The 7,172-nt window shown below is 39.3% G+C and overlaps 1 long non-coding RNA gene across 1 annotated transcript; it reads left to right on the top strand.

Annotated features, from left to right (window-relative positions):
• The first annotated feature begins 2,244 nt into the window (after positions 1–2,244).
• LOC138762635 (uncharacterized) lies at positions 2,245–6,888 on the top strand. The gene is made up of 2 exons (XR_011356999.1): positions 2,245–2,421; positions 4,548–6,888. It is a non-coding gene; the product is annotated as an uncharacterized lncRNA (long non-coding RNA).
• The last annotated feature ends 284 nt before the right edge of the window (positions 6,889–7,172 follow it).

Here is a 7,172-nt window from a genome sequence, read left to right as displayed (position 1 = left end):
CAGTTACTCATCAGAACCATTACTGCAGCAATCATTATAATAAGCTGACAATACAAAGTCGATGAAACTGCCTTTTCCCATTGGAAGCAACAGCGGTGGATTAGTGCTGCACTGCAATCCTCAAGCCCCCTTTCAGGTTCCATCAAATTTAGTCTCTTTCGAATCCCAGAAGTTGAAAATAATTTTACTTTAAAATTCTGGAGTCTGGCTATTGTTAACTTTGTTTATGAAACAGAATTTTTAAAGTGATGCCACTTAAGTTTCACAAGTTGCACCCAAGTCATTTTCTCATAGATGATCATCAAAGGGATGTCTCTTCATTTCCGACTCCCCACCCTCAGGTGAGAGTTGTTTTTATTCATAATGTCACTACCAAAAGAAGAGATCCAAAGCTGGTCAACCTTGCTGAAGTTCTGGCAAACTAATTTGATGGAAATGTTTCTTTTTTTGGTTGGTGTATTCATTGAAGTTAAAAGCACAAGTTCAGAGAATTTTTCAAACAAAATTGTTTTTTTTCTCAAGCTGTAAAATTCCAACAGAAGGACAACTTTTTAAAAATAGAGAATGAAAGCTTCCATTTATGTAACAATATTCTTAGTCTTGAAATGTCTAAAAGTTTCTAAGAGCTAATTTAAAAAATCTGATATAAATAATCTAGCACAAATGCAAATTTACTACAATTGGCATTCAAAGCATTTAAAGTCATATGTGTTTAAAAAAAAATAAACAGACACTGTGCTCCAGGAAATTATTCCCAATTTCCAAGAACACGGTCTGTATAAAAAGATTAAAACGGGAATAAGGACTCATTGTTGCTCCAGCAATTTATCTCCTCCACCCTGAGTAATTTTCACAGAATGCCCATGGTCTAAACTGAACTGTAGGTGATCCGCGAACAACGGGCAAATAAATAGGGCGTCCAGCCTACAAAAATACCGCTCCAGGTATTCAGTCTAAGCTTGAGGTATAATATGGATATTTGGAGTTTTAGTCATTCCTGTGTGAGTGGTCACTCCAGGAAGATAGGGAGACACTTTAGAATGGAAAAAAATCATGCAAGTTCTACGTAAAAAAAAAATTATAGTGTTATAAATAAATACACTGTGGAAACAAGCTCTTTAACCAATTGTCTGCTCCAGTAATTACCTGTTTACATTCATCTACATTAATCATATTTTTTTTAATTTTCCCCTTACTCTCATCAACTCTCTTCCCCCCCCACCCCCAAAGATTTTCTCACTCATTTCCACACAAAGGACTATTTATAGTAGCCCATTAGATTAGTAGACCAGTCCACACATCTTAGGGATGTGGGAGGAAAATACTTCAAAGAAAAGTTCCAAGTTTAGATTTATTGTCAGAATACATACATGACATCACACACAACCCTGAGGTTCTTTTTCCTGTGGGCCAGGCAGAATTCCCACTTATCAGTAGTGCAAAAAAATGTATTCAAGAAAATATATTTATAAAAGAGAGAAATGTAAACAAAAAATGTAAACAAACTGTGCAATCAGAAAAATATTCAATTAAAAAATAATGTTTAAGCAAGAGCCCTTAAATGAGACTCAGATCGAGTCTGTTGATTAGGAGTCTGATGGTGGAGGGGTAGCACTGTTCCTGAAACTGCAGGTACGAGTCTTGTGGAACCTACTCCTCCTTCTTGATGGCAGCACTGAAAACAGAGCATGATCTGGCTGGTGTGGATGTTTGATGATTGCTGCTGCTCTCTGACGGCAACATTCCATGTAGATTTTCTCAATGGTGGGGAGAGTTTTGCCTGTGATGTGTGCAGCTATGTCCATTACCTTTTGCAGGGCTTTCCACTTAGAGGTATTGGTGCCCCCATACCAGCCAGTAATCTCACTTTCCACTACACATCTGTGGAGATTTGCCAAGATTTATAATGTCATACTAAATCTCTGCAACTTTTAACATGCTTTCTTCACAATGTCATTAGTATGTTGGGTCCAGGGAAGGTTCTCCAAGATAGTGACTCCCAAGAATTTAAATTTGCTCACCCTCTCCACTTTTGATCCCCAATGATTTCTAGTTCGTATACTTCTAGTTTTCCCTTTGTTAAGTCAACAATCAGGTCCTTACTTTTGGTGGCACAGGAAAAAGAACCTCAGGGTTGTGTGTGATGTCATGAATGTATTCTGACAAAAAATATGAACTTTGAACTTTTGGTAGGCTCTACAGCCAAGTTTTCAATCTTCCTATTGTATGCCGACTCATTGTCCCTTTGATGCAACCTATTTCCATGGTATCATCAGTAAATTTGTAAATTGTGCTGTTGTCATAATGAACCACAAATTCATAGGTGTGAAGCGAGTAGTACAGGGGGCTAAGAAAGCTCCGGTACTGATGAAATCTGTGGAGGAGATGTTCTTACTGAATTTTACTGATTGATGACTAGAGGTGAGGAAATCCAGGATCCAACTACACAGTGAGGTATTGAGGCTCAGGACTTAGACTGATCAGTTTTGAGGAGGATGATGTGTTGAATGTCAAGCTGATGTTGATGAAGTGCTAATTTATACATCTTTGATGTTCAGGTGTTTCAGAGTTTTGTGTAGAGCCATTGAGATGGAATCTCCTTCTTTCCTTTTGCTGTATCACAAATTGGAATTGATCCATATTGCCACTGAGACAAGAGCTGATATGCTTCAACACCAGCCTGTCAAAACACTTCATCATTGTGAATGCCACTGGACGGTAGTCTTTTAGGCAGGTCACACACTCTTCTTGGGCACCACAATGATTAAGCCCTATTTAAAGCAGGTGGAAACCATACCATGCCAGAGTGAGATGTGAAAGATATCCAGAACTATATGGCAAGTTGGTCAGCACAGGTTTTCAGTACTCGGCCAGGTTCACCATCCAGACTGTATGCTTTCCTTGGATTCAATCTCCTTAAGGCACCCTGCATGTCATCCTTAGATACTGTCAGAAGAGTGTCATCAAGAGATGTAGGGATGGATGCACAATGGTTCTTCATTGATCTGGTGGACAAGCTGGGCGTAAGAGGTATTGAGTTTATCTAGAAATGAAGATTTGCTGTCTCCTACTGCACCATTTGGTCTTGTAGCAGGTTACTTAATTAGGCCCTGCCAACAGTGGTCAGGTATCCTTTGTTGGTTCCATTTTTGTCTAGAATCTCCATTTTGTTTCTGCTCTTTGTGTAGTTTCTGGATCTCCAGACTTAAATGCCTGTGATCTGGTTCTCAGCAGGTTCCAAATTTAATTGTTCATCTGGGGTTTCTAGGTGGGGAAACCTCTGAACAATTTGAAGTGGACACACTTGTCCACAGCCATTTTGATAAACCTACCTGGTCACTGCAAGAATGTACAGACTCCAAAATGTGCTCAAAGTCAAGATTGCATCTGAATCCCTGGCACTTCCAAGCAGTAGCTTAACTCATGAAAAAGTTTATACATGAGGTGATGTCCAGTGAATTCTTTTAGAGGGACACTCTCGGCACAGATGTTTTAAGATTAATTAAAACAAAACAAGAAATGGCAAGACAGCTCAATATTAAAGTACAAGACATCAGATCCATAGATGTAGAGAGGAGCACAGGCCTTTCCCAGAAAAAAAGTTTACCAAGTATTCTTTGGAAGTAAAAAAAACCAAAATGCTCAGAAAACCAATCAGCATCTGTGAAGAAGAAAACAAAAATGCCATTTCACCACAAGCAGGAGGACTAGGAATACAGAGGCAGGGATAGATTCAAAGTTTCTTCTACTGTCATAGAGGAATAATAAAAGAGCTAAAATCATTTTGTCTGCTGTAAGTTGGTCAAAGATTCACTATCAGCAGAAATTGCCCAGTTAGAGAAAAAGAAACAAAGGAGGGTCCCTTCAGACTCATTGTATATCTGTGGATTTGCCTCTTGCACTTTCATGGTCTCTGCAGACACAAAGAATTTCAGTCCAAATCATTGGTAATCCGAACTCCAGATCCAAACCATCAACATAATCAGGAAACCTTCAGCACCAGAGGCCTCTCAGAAGCCCTTCCTACCTTTGGTACCCTTTCAAATCCTGGTTCCCCTTCAGCCAGTCTGCAGCAGTCCACAGGCCTGAGGTAAATCCTTTGACCGCAGCCTGTGTGGGTTCCTCGTCTTGAATTGCCAACAAGGGTGGGTGTGTGTGTGTAATGGTCACCATCCTAATGAATTTTCTCCTTTGCTCCTTCTCAGTGGGTGGTGTTTTCCCCTTTACTGTTGCCCTACTCCAGTCCTTTGCTTCTCTGGAGTCTGCAACCCCTTGAGTAACTGCCAAACACAGGCACTGCCATCTATTGCCCAGATCTCCATGGTCACAGGATTTTAAAATAAAATACTGTTAGCTCCTTTAACAGCCTGTTTAAAATCTGTGCAGAGCCATTGGTAGTTGGACTGGGCAGTAGAAGCCTGTGGAGGAGCTCTGTGCTTCCTCTGGCATTTGGTGGCCTACTTCTCCATTGTTTTAATCTTCATGTGTATTTTTTAAAATTTAGGCCCCGCACTAGGTTAATCTGGCCCTGTCTCCACTCCCTGCAGGTCCGCACCAGTGGAAGCGCTGACATTGTAGCAGGAAGGATGATTTATTTGGCAAAAGGAGCGATAATGTATGATGAAAGGAAATGTCGTGGAACAAGTTAAGGTACCAAAGATAGACCAAGAGAAGGTGACAAAGGCAGTTGATGGAAAACATTGGGACCACTGTTTGATACATTGCTGATTTAAGCATTTGAAAGTGAGCATAGATTCCAAATTTAATTTTTCATTTATTTTAAATGTCTCTCTGTATAAGTTTAAAGAATTTAGAAGATGCCATTCAAATACTGAGGAGAAATGGAAGCTCACCACAGTGATTACTTTCACCTTCATTAATTGCCCCATACATGGGTTGGCAAAAGATCCAAGAATATTCATGTTTTTTTTAAACATTCAAGAATTTTAATAAGTGGCTTATGGCTAGTAAAAGAAATGTGTATTTGTGCTATCTGATTTTGCTCCAGAAATGTGTTCGTATTGACTAAGGCAGAGTCTGGAATTCTTGGTTTCTGACTAATGTATTTTCCGGAGGTGAAGACTCTCCCCCCCTTATTGCACTGGACTACAAAGGGACATGGAACAAAGGAAGTGGGAAAATCAGTGCAGAGCATATGTGATCTAAATGAAAAGTTGAATCGACCTGATAATCTGCCCTTTACTACTTTTTATTTTACTTTGCCTCAATGCCCAGCCATCCACCGCTATTGCCATTTCTTTCAGTGGAACTCTGCCGTGAAGTTTTTAGCCCTAGTACACCACTCTGTCGTTGTATTTAAGGAATGTTAGATCCTGTGACAGGGTATGATATGTAGTGCATCCCAGGTGTGACATTGATTCTTGTTGGGCTCCTGAAGCAGATAAATTTTGTGTTTGCTTCATTGCTAATCCAGTTCAGTTTGTAGCATCATAGAGTAAGTGACCCATAACAGCAAATGTAAATGAAAATCCTCAAAAGGGCTGCAAAAATATTCAGTTAAAGCAAGTGCCCAGCCACAGCAAACAACGGCATGCATTCTGCTGCACCCAATGAGGGAAGACACCAGCAATTTCTTCAGTCAGATTATCAACAGCAAAGTTCAAAACCTCTGCTCTCAATTTCCATAACATGGAGTAAAGAATAGTGAAATGCTTCTAACCTATTAGTAATTGAGCAAAAAGTATAATCAGTTTAATGAGAAAACCTGCTTGTTGTCAGGAAGAAAAATGGACGACTCAATGAGGAACATCCCCATATCTGCGCCAACAGTCATTAGGTGATTTAAGTGGATAGGAAGTGTGGGACTTGGCTTTTCCTCAATGTCCGACAAATGAAATCATCGCACAAATGTTGTGGATCATCCCAACCACTCCAACTCCTCCACAGAAAGTTGTTATAAATGTTGCACCTTTACTTTAAAAAAAAACACTTCACTACTAATAAAGTACACTTTGCAGTCCCTATCATAGAACAGGTAGCATTATAACCAATGTCTAAATATCAAGACCCACTTTGAATTGATAGGATGTATCCAACAATTCTAACCTAATGAAGATCTTGGCTCCCATCTGTTACACTACAGATCCTTTTATTTTTGAATATTTTCTTTATTAATGTTAAACCGCTGCATGAATTACATTGCAAAAGTTCAAAAATTATATATTAAAAAAGTTACATGTGGAATATATTAAAAGAATGAAACCCCCCCCCCTCTACCCCCTCCCTTCCCTCTATCAAAATCCTTACACTACAGACCTTGAGATGTTGTTAATTGGCATCCAACCTTTCATTGATCTTCAAGCTTCCTGCCAATTCGAGCAGTCCAAGAGTTGCCTCTGTTCCTTACAAACCTTGATATCTTTTACCTAGCTGATTTTCAATGTTATACCATGTCCAGATCTGCATTTCTCGACTTAAAGAATTTCCTCACTGTGAACTATACACGTTGGTAGCATTGCTCTGCGTAGAAATTTGGACTTGGCTCTGCATGCCATTACTGAAGGCTTTCCCGCAGACATAAGAACTGTTTTGGCACCTTAATGAAAAAGACTTGTACAAATGGCTCCTACTTTATGTGAGTATTCATGCCTCCAGTAAGCCCAATGTAAACCTTGTTCAGTAATCAATTTGATGCTGCTGCCTTCTGACTACAAGCTACTGTTATAGTTGTGCTCTGTGCATTTTTTGGGTTTTTTTCTCCAAAATAAATAACATTGGATTTTACCAGCCAATTACATGTGAAATGTTGGCATCCACAACCAATTGGATCTGCTCATCATTTTAGGAACATAACATCTGCCGTTGCAGTGTCCTATATAACTGATTTTAAAAGCTGAAATTGTCTGAATAAATCTACGAGTAATCACTGACATTTTCTCCTGCTTCTTGATTCTTTGTGCAAAAATTATAATTCCTCTATATTTAAATGACAGTGGATTTGTGCACTCCTCCAATCCATGCACTATTTCAATGAGTGTGACATCTCAGACTTTCCATGAAGTTACCAAATTGGCAAGCATGCAATAGGTTTCAGAAACCCTGTTCAAAAATCTTTGCCCTGTGACCCTTGCCAGATTGTGTAGACTGATTTGAATATCCCCAATCATTCCTGCCAGCAAGCAAAGTTGACACAATTGACTCACTCAAGAAAT

The sequence above is a fragment of the Narcine bancroftii genome, chromosome 5 (assembly GCF_036971445.1).
Source record: "Narcine bancroftii isolate sNarBan1 chromosome 5, sNarBan1.hap1, whole genome shotgun sequence".
Classification (NCBI taxonomy): Eukaryota; Metazoa; Chordata; class Chondrichthyes; order Torpediniformes; family Narcinidae; genus Narcine; species Narcine bancroftii.
The sequence above is the reverse complement of the archived record's forward strand: the minus strand, read 5'-3'. Positions and strand labels throughout refer to the sequence as shown.